Raw genomic sequence first — 15,155 nt, forward strand, 5'->3', positions numbered from 1 at the left:
CGGATCAGTGCTCAATCTACGCGGAGCGTGCCCAAATCTACGCGGAGCGTGCTTGAGCTGATGACTTGTTATGTGGCCCTGTTTTGGCCGCTTTACTCGATTGTTGCTCGTTCTTGGTTATTCCTCTGACTTCCCTTGTTCGGACCCGATCCTCCAAGGAAGATGCTCCGCATCACAAATGTGGAATACCCTTCCAGACTTCTGCTCCCTTCTTGCTAGAGATAATGCCGTTGGTAGTTATATGTTTAGATTTTCTTAAAACATTCTTTGTACTGGTTTCATACTTTTTTCATCTCTTCATTTATATATTTGGTTCTTTGCCTTTTCGGGGATGCCAACCTGGTTGGAATTCCCATTGGGCTAGATTCGTATTTCAAAAAAAAAAAAAAATCTTCCAAAAAATTATATATATATATTATCTGTAAAATCTTATTTTAATAATTTAAATACTATTTTTTAACTGATTTAAATATAATAAAAAAATGATTAAAAATTTAATATGCTGAAATAAAATACATCCCATAAATTCTGAATACTTTATATATGTCTTTGGTCAATCGAGGCTATATACATAATTTGTGTATAGAGAATCCGATTAAATATATAGTTGATATGAATGGTTAGTTCATATCTTAATAGAGATTTGGAGTTGGACCTTGCTCTCGAATGAAGCTACTACTTTATTTTGACACGATCTTTCCGGTGTGAATAAGAATTAGTCTAATAAGAAACATGACTCAGAATTGAAACTCATATAAGACACTCGTCGCTGCTTTTAGAAGTAAAAGAAATAAAAGGAAAAAGAAAAGTTTCTTTAAAGAAAGGTTAGAGGTAGGTCAATTATAAAATTAAAGTTCTGTTACAAGGGTAGGCTTTTCATTTTTATAAATATATATTGAATTGTTTAATAATAAAAAGTTTGTTTCCCATGCAGGTTCACGTTATCAATGTCGAGATTCTAGAAATGTCTAATTCATTTACAGGTGTTCATGCTTTTCAGTTATCCATCTTATTTAACTTCATTAGTAAAAAAGAGTGTAATTTGATTCAAAGTATATTAACTATCATTTACATATTTTAGACCGATTACTTAAACCATTATATATCTAGACTATTCATTTGTAACTTTCCTAAACTGTCTTTCATATATATAACAACTTAGAAATTTCTTACTCTTTCTTCTTTCTCTCTTTGTTTCTTTCTTAGTTTGCAAACTTTGAAACCGATAGAAAGGAATGTGGAAAATGAAAAGTTTGGGGTATTTTAGGAAATTCACAAATAAATAATCTAGATATATAATGTATTGGGTAATTGGTCTAAATATGTAAATGAGCCTCCAATTTGACCAAATTTTATAATTTTCCCTATATAACATATTTCAACATTTAAAATTGCTTAAATAAACATTATATATATATATATATATATATATATATATATATATATATATATATATATATATATATAATTGTCGTATGTCTCCTTATATGATTGTTATCATGTTTTCTTTCGTGAACAAACAGAAGAGTTTTGTCTATAATCATATAGTATGACTCATTGGAATTTCATGAAATCATTCGTGAAAAAAAAGATGATAATAAAGTCGATTCTGGATGGAGTGTGTTTCTCGTTGTTGTGCTAAAAAACAGTTTCAAACACTGTCTATTATTGTTCTATCGCGATCTATAATATTAAAGATGCAAGCTTCTCGGATATACTTCTAATTTGTAATTTTTTAATTACTTATGCTAAAATGTACTATTTTTTTTCTTATAAATGAAACAATATTATCTTCCTTCTAAAAAATAACGTAAAATAAGTGTATTAGCTACATGTAATGGAAAACTCGGTTAACTGAAACAATATTATCTTCCTTCTAAAAGTAACGGTACTTTGTAAAAAACAAAGTAACCATAGCGGGTACCAACAACACGGTGAAGGCTATGTTACTTTGTTTTTTACAAAGTAAGCATTACTTTGTGTGTTTTCACCATTGGATTGATTTTATACTCCATCATCCAATGGTGAAAACACACAAAGTAACGGTACTTTGTAAAAAACAAAGTAACCATAGCGGGTACCTTAACAACATATATGATATAAAATATTTATTAGCATCGTTCCCGACTTAGGTAGTTATAAAATAGAATAATAATAAAATTTGTATACATTTTTAAAATCTCACATTAAGAAAAAGAACTTTATTAGGAATTTTAATTTGTTTAGAGTAAAGGCATAGAAAAAGAAATCATTTAAGCGTACAGATATTGAACAATCATATTTATGAATTCTGGATCCGTTATTGTATAGTTTTTTTGTTTTTTTATTTATATATTTTTTTTTATAAGAGATCAAGCTAATTTTAGAAGAGTGCATTACATAAAAAAAAATACAATTATCTACTAGTTGAAAACAATTCTAATTTGAATGTCTAAATATCAAAATTTAATTCTTTATTAATGTTTGTTGTTGGATATTCTATATAAAAAACCATACATGCTCAAAATCTCAAGATGATTAGGAGATAATCACGAGGATGATAATTTTGGGATAATTTGATATTAGGATGAGGGTAAAGTCTATGTTTACTTTGTTTTTTACAAAGTAAACCTTACTTTGTGTGTTTTCATCATTAGATTAATTTGATGTTCCATCATCTAATGGTGAAAACACACCAACACTACAAAAAATATGAGTTTCAGATATGAATGGTTAGGGACAATTTATAATTTTTGTCCTTAATTATAGTTTAAAATTAATATAGGAGACAATCATATTTATTGTCTCCAATTATTTTTTAATTTATATTAGGGACGAATTCAATTAATAAACATTAAATACATTTTTAGATTTAAAATTAATTAATTAGAGGGGACAAATTTGGCATATGGGTATTTGCTTCTTTCTTTTTTATCTCCCAAATGTTGTAGTCGTTTATCCGTACAAGAGGCGGAGGCATCCAAGCCATCGGCGCCATGGCTGCCGCCCCCAAGCTCCGCCCCCTAATGATGTGCACCACCCCCCAAGCTCGAATTCCTTTATCTTCTGAATCGAAATTCAAGCATCGGATAGAGAATTCAATTTGGCGAATTGAAACACAACTAAGAGTGAGGGTTTGTCAATTGGATCGAAGCAAACAGCCGAACAGAAGACAGAGGGATGGAGGGTCATAGTTGCGTTCCTTCAACAGAAAAACACTAGAGAAAGGCAATAAGATAAGTCTTCTTCTTCCTTTAGGTTAGCCCTAAATTCGGCAATTAAATCATCTATTGTAAACATGTAGTAGTAGTAGGTTTAATAAGAATCAAGGCTCATATTCTCTGTTCTTTATTGTTATTCCTGTGTTTGGTACTTTAGTTATCCCAAAGTAACAGGAACTTACAGATTTGAATGTTTTCTTTGGTTTATTAAATTAATCTAGGTTACTTGGACCACTTTGAAAAACTAATTAGTTAATAGTTATTATCAGGAAATTCTTACTCATCTTTACTTTGTCATTGAGAAGTTTGTGATGGACTCAACTCTACTTTGTAGGGATTTGAATTGCTGGTTATCCTATATTTTCAATCTTGTCTGAAAGCTCTTATCTGGTTGTCCTACTACAGTAGCAGAGGGATCTGAACTGGCACTATTGTTATTTTTTTGTTAATTTGCTTTTGGTGAGACAGGGTGAAATTGCTTGATATGCATGACTTGAGAATTACACATTATCTTTAGTTTCTACATTATTGTAGTTGGTCTAAACGCACATGAGGTACATATCTTTTAGAGCAAACCATGTATAAATTAGTTTTAGAGTACTTTCAGTAAGTGGCGGAGGCATCCTGAAGCTCGGGGGCCTGACGTCCCCAGCCTTGGTGCCTCCCCTGAGTAGTGTGGTATAGGGCTGCCTCCCCCCACCTAAATGCTGGCGAGAACAATGTTGTAATTTGGTGAATGTTTCATATAAAACTTCAAAAATAGCCCTTATGTTCTGGATACTACAATGAGAGATAATGGAGCAGCCAGCCAAATCTAGAGTTCAAACATTATGGCTCTCCGATTTTAGAAGAGGTGAAGCCTTGTATCAGCACCAAGCTCAATAAAAGGCCCCATGAATTAGCACAAAATACCTCTCTGCCCCTGTTGCAACTTATTTTTGCAAGCTACCTTGTTGGATAATAATCTTTCCAATTTGAAAATGAAAAGTCTTGTTTGGACAGTGGTTATTTTCAGGGATGGGAAATTAAAAAATGGAAATTATGGGAGCTTTTCTAGTTTTTGTAAGAATAAAAAATGGGTTGAAGATTACCTTTGTCATCACTTAGTTCCTTACCACTTGTAACAATTTAGAATATAAAGAAACTTTTGTTTTATCTTGGTCAAAATCTATTATTTTTTGTTTTAGAAAAAGATATTCAAATCATTTTTATGTTTATATATATATATATATAAAGCACTCAACAATATCTCTATTGGCTTGCAAAACCTATATTACATGGACACTCTTTAATTGCATTTTCGCATGTCATGTCCGTGTCTATTTTCATTTGAAGGCTATTTTATGAGGGTTAACATTTGAAGGCTATTGTAAGAGGGTTATGTTTTAGAAATAATGTTTTCCGTGGCAATTTTTGAGTCTGTAACCGTGCAACATAGTGCAAAACCAATTGCAAGTCAATTTAAAAAATTTGCGAGACATAAAAAATAATTACGGCTAACATGTTTCAATGATTTTATTGGATTTCTTAACTTTTTCAAATTTCCAGTGTACCTCTTATGCAATTTGGTCTATTTTTCGTATTAACATGATTTTATTGGAGTTTGTTTTATTCTTGCTACTTTATATATGTTAAAACTTTTCACATTTTTATGTGTGTAGTTTTGCAAGAACATTGTGTTGGCTGGTATTGGTAGTTTGACTATGTTGGATGGCCGGGCTGTCACTGAAGATGCATTATCTGCTAATTTTTGGCCCTTCTATACTATGTACTCATGCCTTCTAAACTGTTTATGTTGAACATTATGGTCTTAACAAAGTGTTGCTTGCAAAGTTGTTGATGTGTTTTCCTTTCAGATTTAGAAGTTCATTTGTTTGTTAATATATGGCACCTAATTTGAAACATTGATCAAATTCCAATTATAGGTGATTTGTCAAGATTTTGGTGTAGATTTTGAAACACGGGGCAAGAGCTAAAAAAGGAAAACAACAAGGTTACCATTCTATTCTTTATATCTGTAGCTCCAAAATTGCTATGTCCATCATCCTGTTTATTTGTATCATCCATTTGAGTGCTGAATTGCAGAGTTGAGTTAGAACAATGCATGCATGCAGACAGCTTACATATTTCTTGCATTTTAAATTGAGAATCAGTTCCTTTTTTAGGTAGCTAATTTTGGGCTTGCCAGACTCAATGCAAGAAAAGGTGTCCTATAATTGTGTTGAATTTTGAAGAATAATAGGAATATGTGGCATCTTGTATTATACATTGGAGCAATGTGTGGATGCTACATGCTTGGATGCAAGAAAATGCATAATACTTTTTTTCTTAAGGTAGTAATAACACATTTTCTAATACTCTTTGTGTATAGTGTGTCTAAAATCGTGTTCACGTTTCTTAATTAGCTATTGAAGACACAATCTGCCTCCTTGCCAATATTCTTCCTTTTAATATTTGCAATTCCTTATATATGAAGTGGTCTCTGGTGGTACTCTTTAGAAGCCTGTGGGGCTCTTTGGAAATAGTGGGTCTGAGATTCCTCTTAATGATTTAAAGAAATTGGAGACACTCTTTTACAAGCTTAGTTTCTTCCTTCATATATTGGACTAATATACTTTTTTTGATTTTATGCTCTCATTCTCTTAATCTCAGTTCAGTTTTGTCTTTTCCTCAGAGTAAGTAGACTATAAAGCTTTCCTTTTGGGTTCTGTATTGAACATTATTGTTCTGTTCATTTTAAACTTTCTCAATTTGGTTGTTGTACAAAATAGGGGCAGCAAGCAAATTCATTTTCTTAGTGTATTGGATGTTTAAGTAGAATGGTTCAATTGAAGTACTTGTCCTTCTACCATAAATCCAAGAAGACTTCTGCTCTCGTTTTGCTAAATTGATTTTTCACTGACTTCTTACTCCTTTTTGCTTTAGAATTTGAAAAATGGTCATGCAATTCTCTCAAATCAGGTTTAACATGGGGCCTGGGGCCTTCAACACCCTGAGGATAGTAATGGTTTGTTTTAGTAATAGTAATGGTTTCAGTTCACAAAGCAAGAATATGAAGAAATTTGATAAGTTCAACTTTTAATGGCATTTTTATTAAGTTGCTTTTGATTAATGGCAAATAGTTTAGCTTTTAAGAGATAATGAGGATAGCTATTTTGCTTTTGTTGTAAGTTTCCCAAGGTTTTCAATTTCTCTGTTCTTTTTTTTTCTTGGAAAGAGAACATTTTGTCATGGTAATTTCTAAAAACATTTAGGTCTCTTTTGGAGCCCGGACTACCATATTAGTTTATTTATCTTGACAATGCATGAATTTGAAATCTTGGTCCAGAGAATCTAAACTCATGGTATCTGTGTCAGGAAGTGTACATAAATGTCTGGGGTTCCTTTGCTATTGCCTCATAATGTTATATATAGTTGGTTATTATCATCCTTAGAGAAGTAATTTCATAAATCTAATATGCCTAAGAAATTTATTTTTGTTGATGTTTGAGCATGAATTGACTATTTTGTGGTCTCTTGACATTTCATTTTTCACCTTGCAGGAATCAGTCTAAGAGGTTCAAGTGTGGTTAGAACAGTTTTTGCTGCATCAGTTGTAGCCTTGCATGAAAATTTTGTCAGGTAACAGATTGGAAATGTGAAAGTATAAAAAGACTGATTTGTTCCCATGGAAAATGAATCAAACAAGGCAATTGCTTGTAGTATATAGATTAATTCTATCGTATGATTGTTTATTCCTTAATCATTTTTGTTGATAAGGTGGGTTGCCTCAAATTCATTTATTCTATTAGCTTCCATTTTCATTGGCATAGAAATCAGGGTAATAAGTTGAATCAGCCACATTTATATTTTATAAGCATTCTTCTTCTTTGGTTTCGTCATCTTAATATTATTGGTATTCGTTTCTTCTATGTCTTCATACTTGTTACTAATGTATAGTCATTTCAACTTTTTTGTCATTAGTTTTGAAGAAAATGCTTATTTCTTTTTTTCCCTTTGCACTTAGTTCTTTCTTTTGAAAAAATCTTCAGGTTTCTGGTCCTGATTGAAGTTTAGTGATGTTGGACAAGTACCTGGATCAACTTGGCATATCAGCAGTTTACGACACATAATCATACTGCAGACAATCGCTAATTGAGGCTTACCAAATTAAGACTACTACAAGTAATTTAATCAAACTTTTCTGTTCCATTTTTCTAATCATTTTGTGTAAATATTATTGTTACATAATAGATAATTTTGTGTTGATTTTTTGTTTGGTTTATGTCTACATATGAGGTTATGGTTTGCTGTTGAAGAATCAACTAGTTGATTACTAGTTGAAAATTAGTAATTTAATGGTTTTAATTAATGATTAGGTTTCAGATATTTTTTTTGGGGCAAGTGTCGTCCCTTATTGAGGGACAAAAATATGATACTATTATGTGGGGACGACATCATTTTTTTCGTCCCCTATAGAATCAAGGACGGAGGAAACAAGGACAAAAAATGAGGACGAAAAACTTGTCCCTTAAAATATAGGGGACGAATTTTTATGGTTTTGGGGACGATTTTTGTCGTCCCCGAAAGTCCTTTTTTTTGTAGTGCAAGTAATGGTACTTTGTCAAAAACAAAGTAACCATAGAAGGCACCTAGGATGAGTGGTTGATAACTAAAAACAAAATTAAACAGTTAAATTGTTGAATATGATTAGCATTCAATGTGAAATCAAAACCAAAACTGATTTTAAATTGAATTAATTTTCTAGTATTTAAAATCGGATTTTATATATATATATTTATATATATATATATATATTTAACTTACTAATGTAATATTATCAAATAATTTAGATTATTTTCCGATTACAAATTATGCATAACACACATCTTAGCATTAAGATTTTAATTATGTCAGAATGTTACACATTCTATCAAGCATGATTCTTATTCCCTGCACATCAGATTGTCTGCATAAGTTCTATTTCCTGTATATCAGGATAATTATCAATCATTTTATGCATATCAAAATGTTTCATTTCCTGAAAAATCAGAAAGAGATCCAATGTTTAACCATTCTGGAAATTAGAATGCTTTTGATTCTGAATAACAGTTCCTGGAAAATTGAATATCAGGAAAAGTTTCTAGTACCACACAAAACAATACATTCTATAAATCAGAAAGCATCTTTGAAAACAGATCCTCCAAAATACATATCAGAATAAGTTCTATTACCACATAGAACAATCAATCAAACATCAACAATTAATAGATTTTTCTCCACATGTTGGAAAGCAACAAAAAGAGAAAATCATACATATAATAGATAATACTAATGTCATAGAATAGCAACAAGAAGATTCCAAACGATAATTATCCAAAAAAAAAAAAGCATTACACTCTATTTTTCATGCCCAAACAAAATGAGATATAAAAGTTTAATACTCCAACTATTACAGTTTCCAAAAAGAGCAACATTGCTAGCAACACAAATCATGGCCTTGGAGGAAACCCAGGAGACGGCAACTGATACATGGAGGCGTAAGTTTGCAGTGGCTCAGAAGGGGGTACAAAAGTGGTAAATATCTCCAGCTCTTTGATTTTTTCAGTCTGCTGTTTGATGGCTTTGTTTAGGTTTGCAAATCCTTCCTTCACGGTAGCAGTTAAATCATTGAGTTGCAAGGAGAGCCTTTGAATATCACTTAAGGTGGAGGAGCTTGGTTTGGGTTCAGAGTTATTAATGAAATCCTCCACAAGCTTAAGGCTAGAGATTAAGGAAAAGAGCATTGATCTTGCTTGAGACAGAACATGTGTGGGACTAAAGGAGGTTTGTTCATTAATGATAGGTTCAGAAATAGTTGTTGAATTTATGAAACATGGTGGAACATCATAACTTGGAAAAGGCAAACTTTGAGATAAAGGATCAATAGATGAGTTACCTGGATTCAAACTTAATGAAAGAGACAGGCTAGATTGACTCATTGAAGATATTGGAGCATCAGCAACGTGTCCTAGGATGTGCTCCTGTGGATTATCATTGCCATCATCAAATTTAGAGTCCATATCTGTTGACTCAAAATGTCTATCTTCTTTTCCTTTATGATTATCTAGTATATAAAGAGTATTTAGGCTTTGTAACATGTAAAGAAAGAACAAGATTTACAACCTATTTAAACACGAAGCTATCGGCTACACAAGGTAAGTAACAATTAGCTATACTGGTGATTGACTGATTGACTAGCTAATTATAATTGATTTTTGACAGTTGATTTTACAATAAGTGTGGTCGTTAATTATACAATAAATGGTAGACTATAATAGGAGATATATTTCTAATTAAGATTAGAGAAATTTTCCTAAATTATAAAATTATAGAAATTTTCCTAATTAAGATTAAGAAACTTCTTGGAAAATAAGGAAGTCTGTTATAATTAGGAAAGAGTTTTCCTAATTGTTAGCTTTCCTAATTGTTAAAGAGGTATTTTACCTTATAAATATTATTGGAATAAAGGAAAATCAATAAGAAATATTGAGAAATATTCCATTTGAAATTGTATAGTCAACAATCAATCATAAGTATAGCTAGTTTTTAGTTACTAGGTATATAGCATATAGTTTTATGTATAAATAATTAAGTTGTAAATCTTGCTCCTTTACCTATACTAATATATAAGAATATAGAGTTTATTTCTTCTATTTATTCTTTACGTAGTAATATTGCCTAGTATTTGGCCTTTAGTATGTTTTTCATAAGTTGTGTTTCTTTAGCTTTGTTCTGTTCAATAGAACACTGTTTTGTAATTTCATGCGAACGTGGTTGTAGATACCCATTTTTGTTTGATGCATTTTTCAAGCTTTACCGGAATAAAATTTATATCTCGCATGATTTATCCGAGAAATTACGTTTTAAATCAATTTATTATATCTTAAATAATTATCAAATTATATTCGAGATACAATTTATTCAAATAAAAATATATTTCTTAATTTATTATAAATTATATCGGAGATATAATTTATTAAATTCTAAGTATGATTTTGAAATTGTCATGCTTCAAATTATAATTCATTAATTAAATTCAATTTTTATCTAAACAGTTAGATTAAGATTCTAGTTTTAACTCATTTATTTTCAGAATTATATTTAGAACCGCTTATCATCAAAAATTATTTCTTAGAATTAATAGAGAGAAATAAACTCTATATCCTTGTATATTTGTACATATAAAGGAAGAAGATGATTTACAACCTATTTATACGCAAAGCTATCTGCTATACAAGGTAAGTAACAATCAGTTATACTGGTGGTTGACTGATTGACTAACTAATTATGATTGATTTTTGACCTTTGATTTTACAATAAGTGTGACTGTTGACTATACAATGAATGGTAAACTATCAACAATATACTTATCGTTATTACCATATGAGATATATTTCTAACTAAAATTAGAGAAAATTTCCTAAATTATAAGACTAGAGAAATTTTCCTAATTAAGATTACGAAACTTCTTGGAAAACAAGGAAGTGTGTTGTAATTAGGAAATAGTTTTTCTAATTGTTAGCATTTCTAAGTTTTCCTAATTGTTAACTTTCCTAGTTATTAAAGAGGTATTTTACCTTATAAATAAGGTTGGAATCAAGGAAAATCAATAAGAAATATTCTATTTGAAATTTATCAATAGTCAACATTAAATTTATTATACAGTGAACAATCAACAATACACTTATTGTATAGTCTTGTTTGTAAACTTGAAATATCAAAATTCTAGTTAACAATCAATCATAAAGTATAGCTAGTTATCAGTTACCTGGTATAGCACACTACGCCAAAACCCTCTTCAGACGACGGTTAAAAATCGTCGTCCCGCGAGATATAAATCTGTCACGGGGCTCGCTGCCGTCTATTGCACCTTCAGACGACGGTCAGGTTCTGTCATGTTTCGTCATCACACATGACATTAGTCTATTTTCTTACTGTCATCTTACCCTTGTTACGATGCAGCTTATTTATTACTGTCATCACCTTTAATGTCATCAAATGACATTCTAACAATTAAAACCGTCAGATTAGCGTGTGGGAAATTGGCATATTTAATTTGAGATGACAGTTCGTATAATAATTTCTGCCGTTATAGCCTGTTTTGATGGCACAGGTCTTAATCAATCATGTTAAAGGATTTTTTTTTCATGTGATAGAAACATTAATTTTAATGTCTTTTTATTGCTGTTTAGATGACATTTTTAAAAATTAAAATGTCACGTTATGCCTTCTTCTTCGTTTGAATTTCTGGTTTTTATACCTTAATACAAAAACATTCTAAAATATGAAGATTAAATTTTGTATATCAATGGTTTTAATTTTATTGGAGACCAATACTCATAATATGTTTACATTTGTGTCTAACGTCAATCCATATCTTGAATAACCAATACATTTCTGAATTAAAACACAAAAAAATAACCAATCTTCCATAAGTCAATCCATATCTTGGAGTAATAATTAGGCCTATGATCCCAAAGGTCTTGGTATCTGCAAAAGCCAAGCAGGTCATTAATATTACACACAACCCTAAACTCAGTAGTAATTACGTGACTCTTCCCCTTTCACGGCCTTTCACTTACCACAATCATATCACTATAAATATATGCATCATAATTCAGAATCATAGCTTCAACAACCAGAAAACTTACCAACAATTGATCCCCTTGTTCAAACTCCAGGAGACATAATTGCTGACTTGAATAAGTTGTACATGGAGAACCCAGAGTGGCTTCTGGCCATCAATGGTACGTATGTCAATCCATAGTTGTTCTGTAACCCTTCCTGGTATCTTCTGTGTATTTCTAATGATTCTTCTTGGATGATAACGTACAGGTCCTCTCGATGGTAACTTCTTCACATGGTCGATCAGGATGAAAGGCCCCCAATACACCCCATATGAAAGGGGTGTATTTGAAATCAGAATCAGCTACCCTCCGGATTTCCCAAACAGACCTGTAAGAGTAATATTAACTCAGATCAGTAAGATATAATCACCTACATGAAACATACACTAATAAATCTCTTCTCTTATTCTCATTTTTGGTTCCGGAATAGGATATATCATCCTAACGTGGCTCCTCAGGGGTCGATTCAACTTCCCCGTATCCTTAATAACCATCGCTTTTCCACTGCCACGGTATAATGCAACCATTTATCTATTTCATTTGACAAACATACAACATCATATTTTTGTTCTAATTATTCTATGCATTTTGTAGTGTCTGTGGCACATATATGATCTACTTCTACAGCCCCACAGTGAGGAGCCATATCCTGGGCAAGAAGCAGTTGCTGAGCAATACCGCAGCAACAGGGAAGAGTATGAGGGGATCGCCCGGATATGGACTGAGGAGTATGCAAAGTGGATATGAGGGTGTCCAAATCTCCTAAACTATCTTAGCTAAGAGAAAGGAGAATTGGAAGACAATGTGAGCTCCAAATGTGGTTCTCATTCCAATTCCAAATTTCCTTTCTATAGTCAAAATAGTTAAGGAGCTTTGGACCTTTAATTCCCCCTCTTTTGTAATATATAACGTAGAGCTTTGTGCTCCTAAACTGACCCTTTTATAATGCTCCTTCCACTTGGTAATGAGGGTTATGATGCTGTCACCATAAGGGACTCTATTTGTGCTGAATATGAAGGGTGTTCAAATCTCCTAAGCTGTCTTGGCTAAGTGAAAGGAGAATTGAAAGGCAATATGATATCCAAATGTGGTTCTCATTCCAATTCCAAATTTCCTTTCACTAGTCAAAACAGCTAAGGAACTTTGGACTGTCAATTACAACCGAAAGGCAACACTCATCCCCCCTTTTGTAATATAACGTAGAGCTTTACTATTCAGTTTTTATGTATGTGCAAGTAGACTAAACTGACCCTTTTACGATGCTCCTTCCACTTGGGTTGTACTCGTGGTACTCTAAACTTGGTAATGAGGTTTATGATGCTGTCAAAACAATGGACTCTGTTTGTGCTGAATGCATTATAAACCTATCACCATGTTTAATGTTGTTGCTACGATATCAAACCGAGTGGAAAGGAACATAGTAAGAGTATGGCCAATGCACATACATAACCCTTTATGTAGAGCTTGTTATTCAGTTTGTATGTATATGTATATTCTATCTAATCAAAATATATCTTATAATTTGCAAGCCATATCAGTACATGCAATTAGCTTAAATTTACCCTTTAGTACATGCTTCATACATGCTTCATAAACGAATTGCATTCAGAATCCTTACTTATCATCATAGGTCATGTTCAAATAAAAATGAGCCAGTTGAGTTCATAACATTTTCAGCTTTAAGAGTATGCCTAACATGCTATAACAAGTAGACAACTTATTCAAGTAGACATGTATATTCAAGTGAACATGCTATAACAAGTAGACAACTTATTTGTGCATGTCTATTCCTTACTTATTCAAGACAACTTATTCCTTACTTATCATCATAGGTCATGTTCAAATAAAAAAGAGTATGGTGATATCTTATCATTTGCAAGCCATATCAGTACATGCAATTAGCCTAAATTTACCCTTTAATACATGCTTCATACATGCTCAATGACCCTTTTACAATGTTCCTCTAATACTTAATGCATGATGAATAAGCTACATGCCCAAATGAACAATCGTACACATACTCATACAGAACCTCAAACATAAACATCAACAGAACATCATACATAAACATGTTTCATACACATACACATACTCAATCACTTCTAGCAGTATAACTCATAGGTGTACGAGTAGTGCCAATCTCAATGAACATTCAAAGCTTTAGAGTATGCCTAATCATCCACATGCTTAATGACCCTTTTACAATGTTCCTCTAATACTTGATGCATGATGAATAAGCTACATGCCCAAATGAACAATTGTACACATACTCATACAGAACCTCAAACATAAACATCAACAGAACATCATATATAAACATATTTTATACACATACACATACTCAATCACTTCTAGCAGTATAACTCATAGGTGTAAGAGTAGTGCCAATCTGAATGAACATTCAAAGCTTTAGAGTATGCCTAATCATCCACATGCTTAATGATCATTCATACATAAACTCTATGAGTCCTAGCTTCCTAAACAGTTATATCTAACCAATAAGTTCATACCAATCATTTCATCATCACCCACAACATCATACATATATGTAATCGTTCAGTTCAAACCCACATAATAATATATATACTAAATCAGGCTAGTTTCCTAAATAAATGAGTTCTAGGTTCCAAAACAGTACATCAAACATACACAATCACTTCTAAAGGCATGACCAATCAGTTCAAACCAACATAAAATTAATATATATTCAGTAAGTTAAAGAAATCTTCCCATATGCTAAAGGCATGAACCGATTGACAATCTCTTCAGTCAGCCTTCCCATGTACTGAAGCATTCTTACTATCCCTGCAAATAGTGTGCAAATAAAAAGGAATCAGATGAGTTCATACCATCTACTGTATCAGGCACTGTCTTGCCCTAGATTAAAAAAGATAAAGACCCAAGCTTTACAGCAGTGAATCTAAATACAATAAAATCAGTGTAGCTAAGCGAGAGATCTAAACCTTTCAATGATAGGTCTGAAAATCACAAAATCATTATACCAGCTGCTGAAATCGACATACACCAAAGTAAATCGGATGAGGAAAAGATAGAGTAAGGAACAATGATACTCTAATACTGCTAGGAATAAAGAAAATATGGCTTACCAGTACCGTGTTTCGAGCTCACGCAGTGATTGCATGTTCAAATCAACCATGAAGATAGAGCGGGATGAGAGGGATGAAGCTTGTGTAACCTAAACTGTGGTTTGGGATTGAGATAGGGTTTATATATTAGCTGAAATTTCAGTCAAATGATATAGAGCGCCTAAAATTTGGTATGGCCGCGTAAGTGAAATTTCATTTGC

General features: G+C 32.0%; 1 long non-coding RNA gene across 5 annotated transcripts; it reads left to right on the plus strand.

The window, feature by feature from the left end:
- Positions 1–2,900: 2,900 nt before the first annotated feature.
- On the plus strand, positions 2,901–10,077 carry LOC136207489 (uncharacterized). 5 transcript variants are annotated; one of them, XR_010676643.1, is made up of 5 exons: positions 2,901–5,193; positions 6,743–6,821; positions 7,232–7,364; positions 8,638–8,756; positions 8,813–10,077. It is a non-coding gene; the product is annotated as an uncharacterized lncRNA (long non-coding RNA). The 5 variants fall into 5 exon arrangements; XR_010676644.1 differs by having other exon boundaries at positions 8,842–10,077; XR_010676648.1 differs by having other exon boundaries at positions 8,638–8,719.
- Positions 10,078–15,155: the final 5,078 nt, after the last annotated feature.

Source organism: Euphorbia lathyris, chromosome 1 (assembly GCF_963576675.1).
Source record: "Euphorbia lathyris chromosome 1, ddEupLath1.1, whole genome shotgun sequence".
In the NCBI taxonomy this organism is placed as follows: domain Eukaryota; kingdom Viridiplantae; phylum Streptophyta; class Magnoliopsida; order Malpighiales; family Euphorbiaceae; genus Euphorbia; species Euphorbia lathyris.